A 14,883-nucleotide genomic window follows, 5' to 3' on the forward strand; every position below is an offset into this window, starting at 1 on the left:
CACAGTGAGGGGTAGGAGAGACACGCGATGCACTCTCCTCCCCTCAGAGGGAGAAGGCAAGCGGTGGCAGGTATTGGACGGAGTGCAGAGTTGTTGCTCCACCCGGTTCGCTTCCTTAAGCTATCAAGTAGCCTGCAAGCGACGGGTTGGCGACCACTGCCATAAACTCAACTGAATAGTGAGCGGCGGTTCCTAGAGCGAGAAGGTTCTTCACTGTCACTGACAGGACTGTTGCTCCAGGTGCCGCCGCTCACTCTTCAGTTCTTCAGAGCATGCCCGCATAGCGGCGAAAGCAGGGCGTGGCCTCACAGCAGCACTGTAAATACAGGCCACGCCCCTTTTCAGCTAGGCAACAATCCCAAATTTTCGCACACTGTCCCTCTCATACCTCCCAACTGTCCCACTTATCACAGGAACGTCCCGATATTTTGGGACATTCCCCCACCACAGTCAGTGTCCTTTAACGGTCTGTACCGGCAAATTAAACTTGTACCGAATGTACCGATTTTTAAAAGAATTGACAGCCGGGCCGAGAATGCTGTCTGTGCGCTGCCCGGCTGGATCTAGTTTCTGACTTCTGCCGTATAGTCATGTCAAAGCAGCGGCAGCAGCCTGGTCCGACGCTGTTATAAATTCTTCTCCCTAATCTGGACGGCCGTGAGCCAATAGGAGCTCGCGGTCCGGCAGCCGCTCATGATTGGCTGATGGACTGTGAGCTCCTATTGGCTCGCGGCCGTCCAGTGGGATAATTGAAAATAGACCAGGCTGCTGCCGCTACGCAGCCATCTTACTACACCCCCCTGCGGCCACCGCGGTCCGATCTCCTCCGAGTCCCATGGGATCCCGGCGCCGACATCAGCCTGGGTCAAAGCACTGGACGCATGTGTACACGTCACTCTGCAAGGTAACGGCTGGCTATGCGGCAGACCGCCACGGGTGTCTTCCGTTTCAGAGAACTTGGAGTATAAAGATGGCGGGTATACAGTGTAAGGAGGGCACAGTGGGGAGAGAGCATGCAGGAGACCATACCCAGTCAGCCGGGCAGCGCACAGACAGCTCTCTCTGCCCAGCTGTCAATTCTGTGGCTCAGGCTGCACTGACTTGAATAATAAAATCTCCTCACTTGACTCTGTAATACTCTGTCCATCATGTGACATGTGCACCTGCTGCAGCTCATGTCACATGGTGGCTTGGTGGACTGCTAGCATATTAAATAGGTCTATTTATTATACTTATCTATTAATTATTTATTATACTTATTTAATATGCTAGCAGTCCACCAAGCCACCATGTGACATGAGCTGCAGCAATTGCTGGACCGGGGGCAGGGTGCCTGGGGATGTGACAACGCCCACTTTACACAAGGCCACACCCACTTTACCCATGGCCACGAGGGTGTGAGGTATTCCTTTATTATTAAGGGTATAGTGGGAGAGAATAATTATATAAACCTGCGGACAATGGATTAATCTGTAAAACGAATGAAATAAATGCATATAACTAAGACCTAGCGATATATTATGTAATGTGCGTATATTAAAGTGTATGTGTAGTACATAAGGAGTTAAATATTAAGCTGCAAACTGTCATTACCGTCCGTAGTATGAGACTGAACTGTAGGCAAAAAGTATATAGCCAGCTGGGATTTGCCCTTAGTTAAAATGGCCACCGGAGCATCGCCGTATACACATCTCTCTAGGAATAGGAAGGGGGTGGGGACTGACACAAACAGGGACGCGCCCAGCCTGACCCGGAAGTGGAGGACCAGCAAATAGTGCACACACTGACCCGGAAGTAGGGGGTGTAAGTCGGAGACAGAAGCAGCACTGACTCCTCCTGTACTTACACACTGGTACCAGCAGCTGGGAGACCCGGATTACTGTGGTCCTGAGGGGTCTGTAATACCCAGCAAGGTATGTGATCAGTCTGACCATGCCGAGTATTGTGTTATATATGTCTGTTCTACTAACAGCGGGCAGTGCTGGGGATAACAGCACTAACCACTCTGACTGCTCTCTATAAGGGAACATATATATATATATATATATATATATATATATAGCACTGCACTAACCACACTGACTGCCCTCTATAGGGGAACCAGTATATATATATATATATACCTCCCAACTTTTGACCTGAAGAAACAGGGACACTCACGCGGCAAAGCCCGAAAAGGGGGCGGGGTGTATGCAAATGAGGGCGCGGCTTATGCTAATTAACCGTGACCTCATTTTCATACGAGAATAGACGCTGTGCGCATGCGCACAGCGTCTATTCTACTAGATTGGGGGTCTCCCAACTGCCACCCCCCACAGCGGGACAATGCCTGCAGCGGGTGGGACAGCGGGACAGGACCCGAAAATCGGGACTGTCCCTCTAAAATCGTGACAGTTGGGAGGTATGTATATATATATAGCATTGAACTTACCACACTGACTGCCCTCTATAAGGGAACCAGTATATATATATAGCACTGCACTAACCACACTGACTACCCTCTATAAGGGAACCAGTGTGTGTGTGTGTATATATATATATATATATATATATATATATATATATATATATAGCATTGTACTAACCTGCCCTCTGTAGGGGAACCAGTATGTGTGTGTGTGCGTGTGTGTGCATATATATATATATATATATATATATATATATATATATATATATATAGCATTGTACTAACCACACTGACTGCCCTCTATATGGGAACCAGTGTGTGTGTGTATATATATATATATATATATATATATATATAGCTGCAGTAGCCCGGCACTCCCAGTGACTGAAATAACTGCGCCCGGTGCCCCTATCGAAGGGAGATGATGTATGGTGCAGGAGATATGGCACTCGCGGCGACTTAGGTAAAGAAGATTCTGGAGACGGTGTGTGAACCAATCACACACCGTCTCCAGAATCTTCTTTACCTAAGTCGCCGCGAGTGCCATATCTCCTGCACCATATATATATATATATACATATACACACACACACACACACACACATACACATACATACATACAGGTTGAGTATCCCATATCCGAATATCCGTTATCCGAATTATTCCGAAAACCATACATTCCAGAAAGTGAACAACATTTTTTTTTTTTTCTAAAAACTTACTGGGGACATCTGTAACAGCACTACTGAGGACATGACATGAACCAGTATGTATGTATGTATGTATGTGTGTATATATATATATATATATATATATATATATATATATATATATATATATATATATATATATAGCATTGTACTAACCACACTGACTGACCTCTATAAGGGAACCAGTATATATGTGTGTATATATATATATATATCCTCACTGACTGCCCACTATATGGGAACCAGTATATGTGTCTATATATATATATATATATATATATATATATATATATATATATATATATATATATTGTTCATTCTAGCACCCGCTAGCTTTAAAAACTCATGCAGTTCCTGTTCCCTGCCTGGGGTGTCGCTATATGCTGTGCTAGAAACACCACAGGTCTGGTTTGCATGTCAGTGCTGATCACAGACCACACTGTCCCAGAAGCACTACAGCAGACAGCGACACCCCAGGCAGGGAAGAGGAACTGCATGGGTTTTCAAAGATGGCGGGTGCTAGAATGAACACTATATATATATATATATATATATATATATATATATATATATATACAGGATAGAGGTGCGCTGTATCACTGAGCCCAAATACTTTTGAAAAAAATCAGTGATTTGTAAAAACAAATAAACATTTATTCAATTTTTCCACATTTATCAACGTTTTTCATAGGTGCCAGTGGCTCTTGGAGGACCTGTGTTACACAGCGGTTTCCCCACTAGAGTCACATTGGAGACAGAAGTGTCTTTCCCTTTATTCAAGACTGACCACTACTTTATTGAAGGCTGTGCATTTAGCACTTCAATTCTGAGAAATTGGCAGCTATATACCATTATCTGTCACTACAATACCAAAAAAAAACATTTTTGGTCCAGAGGGATCAACCACCTCTATCAGAGGATATAGCACCTCTAGAGATTTATTCATTGCCCCTGATGAAGTCCTAAGGGACGAAACGCGTTGGGCTGCGGATTGATCTTTCAAGTGACACCTATGAAAAACGCCGATAAATGTGGAAATGTTTTTCAAAAGTATTTGGGCTCAGTGATACAGCGCACCTCTATCCTGTTTTTTATGTTTTCTTCCTGTACCTTTCTAACAGCGAGGTTCAATAGGGGTGCTGCTTTTTATATAAGCGCAATATTAGGGACACTACATTTTTTATATATATATATATATATATATATATATATATATATATATATATATATATATATATATATATATATATATATATATATATATATATATATTGGTAGGGAAGCTGAGTCACTCCAGGGTCTTTTTATGCAGGTTTATTGTAGATACATCAAAGATACATGTGCGGCAACAGGCTATACAGGTTGAGTATCCCATATCCGTCATCCGAATTATTCGGAAAACCATACATTCCAGAAAGTGAACCAATTTTTTTTTTTTTTTTGCTAAAAACTTACTGGGGACATCTGTCACAGCACTACTGGGGACATGATATGTAACTGGCACTACTGGGGACATGATATGTAACTGGCACTACTGATGACATGATATGTAACTGGCACTACTGGGGACATGATATGTAACTGGCACTACTGGGGACATGATATGTAACTGGCACTACTGGGGACATGATATGTAACTGGCACTACTGGGGACATGATATGTAACTGGCACTACTGGGGACATGATATGTAACTGGCACTACTGGGGACATGATATGTAACTGGCACTACTGGGGGACATGATATGTAACTGGCACTACTGAGGACATGATATGTAACTGGCACTACTGGGGACATGATATGTAACTGGCACTACTGGGGACATGATATGTAACTGGCACTACTGGGGGACATGATATGTAACTGGCACTACTGAGGACATGATATGTAACTGGCACTACTGGGGACATGATATGTAACTGGCACTACTGGGGACATGATATGTAACTGGCACTACTGGGGACATGATATGTAACTGGCACTACTGGGGACATGATATGTAACTGGCACTACTGGGGGACATGATATGTAACTGGCACTACTGGGGGACATGATGTGTGACTGGCACTATATATGTGTAATATAATGATTTCTTGGCATTAAATGTCAGTCTGAGATTGTACACAAACTTTGTTTCATGTTTTGAAACCTTGTTTTATGCACAAATAAAATATATTTGTGTTTATTTCATGTGTTTGATGTATATGTACAACATAAATGCAAGATACCTCAAGATACCTCATTGAAATATTAAAATATTCCGAAATACGGAATAGCCCGTTATCCAAAATTCTCCTGGTCCCGAGCATTTTGGATAAGGGATACTCAACCTGTATGTATAAAATATCTATCTATCTATTTGGTGGTAAAGCTTCTGCGCCTTCAGTGTTGACAAGGAAGATATTTTGTGACAATCCTTAAAGAACTTTCTATGTGCGTACCGAAAGTGATAAGCAGTTTCGAGTGTAATGATGTATTTCACTCCCAGATATTCATCCTTATCTTTTACTTCCAAGATCCGCCAGGAGGCGTGGAGATGTTCATTCGAATATGAAATATCCAAAAGGATGATATAAGGGTTTCAATAAGACAGTATCTGTGCAAAAGTGACTTTCTTTTTTCTAAAGTGCTTGTGCACGAAAAAATACTTATAGAGGTGAACAACGCCACCTTGTGGCTAGTGTTGATAACACACGTGTAATCACCCTGTGATAAAAATGGTTTTATATGAATAAATGATGGACTCACACTGGAGTTAGCTCTGTCCAGGTGCAGTTCCCATCTGGCATAATACAGGAGCCCTTAAAACCAAAAAAACTCCCAACAAAGGGAAAGGCTAATAGCGTGATATTGTTTTTATAAAACACATTTATTTAAAACAATACGCATAACAAATAAATCAGTAGTGGATGGACCCGTACATTTGACATAAAAACATAAGCTTATCTTATTTTAGTCATCGGGAACGGAGAGGTGTGTGCAGCCCCACCGGTTTCGTCCCTTTCTTATGTGCTGGGACTTCCTCAGGGGTTCAGAGAACTAAAGTGGGCGGGCCGGGCCGCAGATGTCACTAAAGGGGGCAGGCCCGGCCCCGCCGAAGATGCCGCCACTACAGGGGGAAGGTGCCGTGATGCCGGGGAAGCGCTGGGCATCGCCATCTAAGGTGGCGCTGGGCTTCCCCGTGCAAGCTGTCAGGCAGGCACCAGGCTGTTTTAGCGGGGCGCTGCTAGAGGGGCAGGGTGCATTTTGCCCTTAAAAATCGGGCAGGGCGCAGCGCCCCGCTAAAACAGCCTAGCGGGAACACTACTAATGACTGACTTGGAAGCTTGCCAAAACAAGACTGGATTTGTTTCTAAGGTTGATTGATTGTTGTGGTATTAATCTAACCACATTGTTTCCACCTTTTTGCAAAAAGACAGTGAGTTTGCAAAAGCGTGTGGGTATTCCCAAAATATAAAGGGTCCCATATCTAAATCTGTCCACACTAAAGCATGGTCTGACAATGCTATAGCTTCTATCTTAGTTTGGGTTGTTTTCGGTAACAGGGTTGATGAAATAAACATGTAGTCAATCCTGGACAGTGAGCCATGTGCAGCCGATACCCAGTTGGGTTAAGGCAACACCATAAATCTAACAACTGGAGTCTCCTAAGAAATGCTGGAATCCCCAGTACAGGGAGGGATCTTCTCCTTCCAATAAGTGTTTGATGGTCAAGTATATTGGAAGCCACTAAATGAAAGTCGCCTCCAATTATAAGAGGTAGGTGAGTATATGGCTATAGTACTGGAACCAATCAGTGAACAGTGGCCGCCTGGCAGCCAATCACTGTAGGTTTTACACGTTGCTGCCGCTGCGCACCCTAGGGTAGCAGCATGTTTTCTACATCTCCCGCATTCTGTAGCGTCCGCGGTTACCAGGCAGCGCCAGTAGCTACCAGCCAGCGCCGGAAACAATGGCGAGGTTTGGGACTCCGTGCTGGCCCTCGCGTGTGTCCAGACCCCCATGCACCCCCACCGGTCACTCTGTACGAAAGGCAGGAGGCAGTGCGACATCGCTTCATCAGCGGCAGCAGGGCGCCCCCAGGAGAGGTGAGAGCCATGTGTGCTCAGCATTGCCCGCAGTGTGTATTGGCTGATATTGCCTTAAATGCCGCCCCCCGCCATGTAAGTCCACTCCGCTGCTGAGAGCGGGGGGGGGGGGGGGTAACAGGATGGGATGCGGCTGTAACAGCCACTCTCAGCAGAGTAGGTGAGCGGACTGTCAGGGTGGCAGGGGACTGGATGTGGATAAAACAACTCAGAGCAGCGAGTCAGCTATTCTAGCCACATCCAGTCCCCCCCGCGCTCATAGCCCGCTCACCTACTCTGCAGAGCAGCATGTCGGCCTTTCCAGCCTTTGGCAACAACCCCCCCTTCTGAGGCAACAAATGCCCCCAACTGTGGCAACGACCATAAAATGCCTGCCCCCCGTCTCATGGCAACCAGCATAAAACGCCCCCTCCCCTGTGGAAACCAGCATAATATGCCCCCCCCCCCAGCATGTAACTCCTGCAAGGAGCATATAACCCCTAGCAACAAGCATGTAGGTGCTATAATATATACTGGCCATCACAGTGTGTACTATAATGTGTACTGGGCATAACGGGGTGTACTGGGCATAACGGTGTGTACTATAATGTGTACTGGGCATAACGGTGTGTACTGGGCATAACGGGGTGTACTATAATGTGTACTGGGCATAACGGTGCGTACTGGGCATAACGGTGTGTACTGGGCATAACGGTGTGTACTGGGCATAAGTGTGTGCTGGAATGTGTACTGGGCATAACGGTGTGTGCTGGAATGTGTACTGGGCATAACGGGGTGTACTATAATGTGTACTGGGCATAACGGTGTGTACTGGGCATAACGGTGTGTGCTGGAATGTGTACTGGGCATAACGGTGTGTGCTGGAATGTGTACTGGGCATAACGGTGTGTGCTGGAATGTGTACTGGGCATAACGGTGTGTGCTGGAATGTGTACTGGGCATAACGGTGTGTGCTGGAATGTGTACTGGGCATAACAGTGTGTGCTGGAATGTGTACTAGGCATAACGGTGTGTGCTGGAATGTGTACTGGGCATAACAGTGTGTGCTGGAATGTGTACTGGGCATAACGGTGTGTGCTGGAATGTGTACTGGGCATAACGGGGTGTACTATAATGTGTACTGGGCATAACGGTGTGTACTGGGCATAAGTGTGTGCTGGAATGTGTACTGGGCATAACGGTGTGTGCTGGAATGTGTACTGGGCATAACGGTGTGTGCTGGAATGTGTACTGGGCATAACGGTGTGTGCTGGAATGTGTACTGGGCATAACGGTGTGTACTGGAATGTGTACTGGGCATAACGGTGTGTGCTGGAATGTGTACTGGGCATAACGGTGTGTGCTGGAATGTGTACTGGGCATAACGGTGTGTGCTGGAATGTGTACTGGGCATAACAGTGTGTGCTGGAATGTGTACTGGGCATAACAGTGTGTGCTGGAATGTGTACTGGGCATAACAGTGTGCTGGAATGTGTACTGGGCATAACGGTGTGTGCTGGAATGTGTACTGGGCATAACAGTGTGTGCTGGAATGTGTACTGGGCATAAGTGTGTGCTGGAATGTGTACTGGGCATAACGGTGTGTGCTGGAATGTGTACTGGGCATAACGGTGTGTACTGGAATGTGTACTGGGCATAACGGTGTGTGCTGGAATGTGTACTGGGCATAACGGTGTGTGCTGGAATGTGTACTGGGCATAACAGTGTGTGCTGGAATGTGTACTGGGCATAACGGTGTGTGCTGGAATGTGTACTGGGCATAACGCTGTGTGCTGGAATGTGTACTGGGCATAACGGTGTGTGCTGGAATGTGTACTGGGCATAACGGTGTGTGCTGGAATGTGTACTGGGCATAACGGTGTGTGCTGGAATGTGTACTGGGCATAACGGTGTGTACTGGGCATAACGGTGTGTGCTGGAATGTGTACTGGGCATAACGGTGTGTGCTGGAATGTGTTCTGGGCATAACGGTGTGTGCTGGAATGTGTTCTGGGCATAACGGTGTGTGCTGGAATGTGTACTGGGCATAACGGTGTGTGCTGGAATGTGTACTGGGCATAACGGTGTGTGCTGGAATGTGTACTGGGCATAACGGTGTGTGCTGGAATGTGAATTGGTACTACTATGTGAACACACCACTCTCCCCCCCCCCCCCCCCCCCCCCCACAAAAAAAAAATGCCCTAAATTCGCCCTTCGGCGCGCACTGTTCAGGTTTGTATAGTTTCTAGTATATGGAGTGGGCCAATTGATACTTCCCCCCCCCCACGACCCACATGTGCCGTGCTGGGGAAAAGGGTAGAGGTGGCTTTATTCCGTTGGGACCCAGAAAACGTCAGGTAGGGCCCCAATTTTTAGAAGTAAAGGGTCCCCGGGACCCACTTTTTTGGGTGGTTTTCGCGAACACTGCTTATAGTGTGTACACATGGTAAGATTTGGCTTCTGATGTTCCCGAAATAGTGAACATCGGAAGCCATATCGCAATCAAATCGCATGCTTTTTTAGGGCTTGCGAGCTTGATGCGCTGCCGATGCGTGCTCCCGTGTGAGAGCAAATCGGCAGCCAGATAGAGAGGGCAGGCAACACTATATAGTCTAAATTGTGCCCCTCTGGCATGCTGTGAGATGCGAGTCCCATCGCAGTCGCATCGGGACTCGCATCTCACAGCAGGATCTGCTGTGTGTACACACCTTCAGTGAGACCAGTCTGTGAGTGCTGCCAATTTACACCAGTGTATGGGAGTTATTCCTATAACCATTGTCTCCTTATACTCAGGTGCAGAATCCGTATTGCCGTGACTTCTGTATGATCTCTGTAACTGGAGGCAGAAATATAACCGGATCCTCCTCTCCCCTCCGGTGTATGTGGGACACTGCGGCCGGCCAGTGATACGGGAGGATAAGGTGACTATAACATTATCTTATCATATTGGGGACTGATCACTACAGCAGGGAATGTGTTATACACTATGTCCAGTATCAATCAGCTGCTGTAATTGTCTGCAGCTAGCAGATTTGCCGGGGGCTATCCAATTATCCTGGACTAGTGTCCTGCTGCTGCTTCGCACAGGTACATGTGTTATAATAATGCTCCCCTGCCCAGACCCCTCCCCCTCACCAGCTGCTCTCCGTCCCAACTACTACTACTGCTTCCGCTGACACCTGAGCACCCAGACAGCCACAGCCACCCCTTCCCCTCACCAGCTGCTCTCCGTCCCAACTACTACTACTGCTTCCGCTGACACCTGAGCGCCCAGACAGCCACAGCCACCCCTCCCCCTCACCAGCTGCTCTCCGTCCCAACTACTACTACTGCTTCCGCTGACACCTGAGCGCCCAGACAGCCACCCCTCCCCCTCACCAGCTGCTCTCCGTCCCAACTACTACTGCTTCCGCTGACACCTGAGCACCCAGACAGCCACAGCCACCCCTTCCCCTCACCAGCTGCTCTCCGTCCCAACTACTACTACTACTTCCGCTGACACCTGAGCGCCCAGACAGGCACAGCCACCCCTTCCCCTCACCAGCTGCTCTCCGTCCCAACTACTACTACTGCTTCTGCTGACACCTGACCACCCAGACAGCCACAGCCACCCCGTCCCCTCACCAGCTGCTCTCCGTCCCAACTACTACTACTGCTTCCGCTGACACCTGAGCACCCAGACAGCCACAGCCACCCCTTCCCCTCACCAGCTGCTCTCCGTCCCAACTACTACTACTGCTTCCGCTGACACCAGAGCGCCCAGACAGCCACAGCCACCCCTTCCCCTCACCAGCTGCTCTCCGTCCCAACTACTACTACTGCTTCCGCTGACACCTGACCACCCAGACAGCAACAGCCACCCCTTCCCCTCACCAGCTGCTCTCTGTCCCAACTGCTACTACTGCTTCCGCTGACACCTGAGCGCCCAGACAGCCACAGCCACCCCTTCCTCTCACCAGCTGCTCTCCGACCCAACTACTACTACTGCTTCCGCTGACACCTGAGCGCCCAGACAGCCACAGCCACCCCTTCCCCTCACCAGCTGCTCTCCGTCCCAACTACTACTACTGCTTCCGCTGACACCTGAGCACCCAGACAGCCACAGCCACCCCTTCCCCTCACCAGCTGCTCTCCGTCCCAACTACTACTACTGCTTCCTCTGACACCTGAGCACCCAGACAGCCACCCCGTCCCCTCACCAGCTGCTCTCCGTCCCAACTACTACTACTGCTTCCACTGACACCTGAGCACCCAGACAGCCACAGCCACCCCTTCCCCTCACCAGCTGCTCTCTGTCCCAACTGCTACTACTGCTTCCGCTGACACCTGAGCGCCCAGACAGCCACAGCCACCCCTTCCTCTCACCAGCTGCTCTCTGTCCCAACTACTACTACTGCTTCCGCTGACACCTGACCACCCAGACAGCCACAGCCACCCCTTCCCCTCACCAGCTGCTCTCTGTCCCAACTACTACTACTACTGCTTCCGCTGACACCTGAGCACCCAGACAGCCACAGCCACCCCTTCCCCTCACCAGCTGCTCTCCGTCCCAACTACTACTGCTACCGCTGACACCTGAGCACCCAGACAGCCACAGCCAGAGCGCCCAGACAGCCACAGCCACCCCGTCCCCTCACCAGCTGCTCTCCGTCCCAACTGCTACTACTGCTTCCGCTGACACCTGAGCGCCCAGACAGCCACAGCCACCCCTTCCCCTCACCAGCTGCTCTCCATCCCAACTACTACTACTGCTTCCGCTGACACCTGAGCGCCCAGACAGCCAGTGGCAGCCACAGCCAGAGCGCCCAGACAGCCACAGCCACCCCTCCCCCTCACCAGCTGCTCTCCGTCCCAACTACTACTACTGCTTCCACTGACACCTGAGCACCCAGACAGCCACCCCGTCCCCTCACCAGCTGCTCTCCGTCCCAACTACTACTACTGCTTCCACTGACACCTGAGCACCCAGACAGCCACAGCCACCCCTTCCCCTCACCAGCTGCTCTCTGTCCCAACTGCTACTACTGCTTCCGCTGACACCTGAGCGCCCAGACAGCCACAGCCACCCCTTCCTCTCACCAGCTGCTCTCTGTCCCAACTACTACTACTGCTTCCGCTGACACCTGACCACCCAGACAGCCACAGCCACCCCTTCCCCTCACCAGCTGCTCTCTGTCCCAACTACTACTACTACTGCTTCCGCTGACACCTGAGCACCCAGACAGCCACAGCCACCCCTTCCCCTCACCAGCTGCTCTCCGTCCCAACTACTACTGCTACCGCTGACACCTGAGCACCCAGACAGCCACAGCCAGAGCGCCCAGACAGCCACAGCCACCCCGTCCCCTCACCAGCTGCTCTCCGTCCCAACTGCTACTACTGCTTCCGCTGACACCTGAGCGCCCAGACAGCCACAGCCACCCCTTCCCCTCACCAGCTGCTCTCCATCCCAACTACTACTACTGCTTCCGCTGACACCTGAGCGCCCAGACAGCCAGTGGCAGCCACAGCCAGAGCGCCCAGACAGCCACAGCCACCCCTCCCCCTCACCAGCTGCTCTCCGTCCCAACTACTACTGCTTCCGCTGACACCTGAGCACCCAGACAGCCACAGCCACCCCTTCCCCTCACCAGCTGCTCTCCGTCCCAACTACTACTGCTTCCGCTGACACCTGAGCACCCAGACAGCCACAGCCACCCCTTCCCCTCACCAGCTGCTCTCCGTCCCAACTACTACTACTGCTTCCGCTGACACCTGAGCACCCAGACAGCCACCCCTTCCCCTCACCAGCTGCTCTCCGTCCCAACTACTACTACTGCTTCCGCTGACACCTGAGCACCCAGACAGCCACAGCCACCCCTTCCCCTCACCAGCTGCTCTCCGTCCCAACTACTACTACTGCTTCCGCTGACACCTGAGCACCCAGACAGCCACCCCTTCCCCTCACCAGCTGCTCTCTGTCCCAACTACTACTACTGCTTCCGCTGACACCTGAGCACCCAGACAGCCACCCCTTCCCCTCACCAGCTGCTCTCCGTCCCAACTACTACTACTGCTTCTGCTGACACCTGAGCACCCAGACAGCCACAGCCACCCCTTCCCCTCACCAGCTGCTCTCCGTCCCAACTGCTACTACTGCTTCCGCTGACACCTGAGCACCCAGACAGCCACAGCCAGAGCACCCAGACAGCCACAGCCACCCCTTCCCCTCACCAGCTGCTCTCCGTCCCAACTACTACTACTGCTTCCGCTGACACCTGAGCACCCAGACAGCTACAGCCACCCCTTCCCCTCACCAGCTGCTCTCCGTCCCTACTACTACTACTGCTTCCGCTGACACCTGAGCGCCCAGACAGCCACAGCCACCCCTTCCCCTCACCAGCTGCTCTCCGTCCCAACTACTACTACTGCTTCCGCTGACACCTGAGCGCCCAGACAGCCACAGCCACCCCTTCCCCTCACCAGCTGCTCTCCGTCCCAACTACTACTACTGCTTCCGCTGACACCTGAGCACCCAGACAGCCACAGCCACCCCTTCCCCTCACCAGCTGCTCTCCGTCCCAACTACTACTACTGCTTCCGCTGACACCTGAGCACCCAGACAGCCACAGCCACCCCTTCCCCTCACCAGCTGCTCTCCGTCCCAACTGCTACTACTGCTTCCGCTGACACCTGAGCACCCAGACAGCCACAGCCAGAGCGCCCAGACAGCCACAGCCACCCCTTCCCCTCACCAACTGCTCTCCGTCCCAACTACTACTACTGATTCCGCTGACACCTGAGCACCCAGACAGCTACAGCCACCACTTCCCCTCACCAGCTGCTCTCCGTCCCAACTACTACTACTGCTTCCGCTGACACCTGAGCACCCAGACAGCCACCCCTTCCCCTCACCAGCTGCTCTCCGTCCCAACTACTACTACTGCTTCCGCTGACACCTGAGCGCCCAGACAGCCACAGCCACCCCTTCCCCTCACCAGCTGCTCTCCGTCCCAACTACTACTACTGCTTCCGCTGACACCTGAGCGCCCAGACAGCCACAGCGCCCAGACAGCCACAGCCACCCCTTCCCCTCACCAGCTGCTCTCCGTCCCAACTACTACTACTTCCGCTGACACCTGAGCACCCAGGCAGCCACACCACCCCTCCCCCTCACCAGCTGCTCACCGTCCCAACTACTACTACTGCTTCCGCTGACACCTGAGCACCCAGACAGCCACAGCCACCCCTTCCCCTCACCAGCTGCTCTCCGTCCCAACTACTACTACTGCTTCCTCTGACACCTGAGCACCCAGACAGCCACAGCCACCCCTTCCCCTCACCAGCTGCTCTCCGTCCCAACTACTACTACTACTTCCGCTGACACCTGAGCACCCAGACAGCCACAGCCACCCCTCCCCCTATATAGCACCTCTAGAGATTTATTCATTGCCCCTGATGAAGTCCTAAGGGATGAAACGCGTTGGGCTGCGGATTGATCTTTCAAGTGACACCTATGAAAAACGCCGATAAATGTGGAAAAATTTAATAAATGTTCATTTGTTCTTACAAATCACTGTTTGATTTTTTCAAAAGTATTTGGGCTCAGTGATACAGCGCACCTCTATCCTGTTTATTATGTTTTCTTCCTGTACCTTTCTAACAGCGAGGTTCAATAGGGGTGCTGCTTTTTATATAAGCGCAATATTAGGGACACTA

General features: G+C 50.6%; 1 protein-coding gene across 1 annotated transcript in view; it reads left to right on the forward strand.

Annotated features, from left to right (window-relative positions):
- Positions 1-1,809: 1,809 nt before the first annotated feature.
- The window catches only part of LOC146072875 (uncharacterized), a 45,485-nt gene continuing 32,411 nt past the window's right edge, over positions 1,810-14,883 (forward strand). Inside the window, exons 1-2 of the mRNA XM_083180056.1 lie at positions 1,810-1,913; positions 9,979-10,106. The gene's annotated coding sequence lies outside the window, so the exon portion shown is untranslated. The remainder of the gene's footprint in view (positions 1,914-9,978; positions 10,107-14,883) is intronic.

The sequence above is a fragment of the Crinia signifera genome, chromosome 4, assembly GCF_055691185.1.
Source record: "Crinia signifera chromosome 4, ASM5569118v1, whole genome shotgun sequence".
NCBI lineage: Eukaryota > Metazoa > Chordata > Amphibia > Anura > Myobatrachidae > Crinia > Crinia signifera.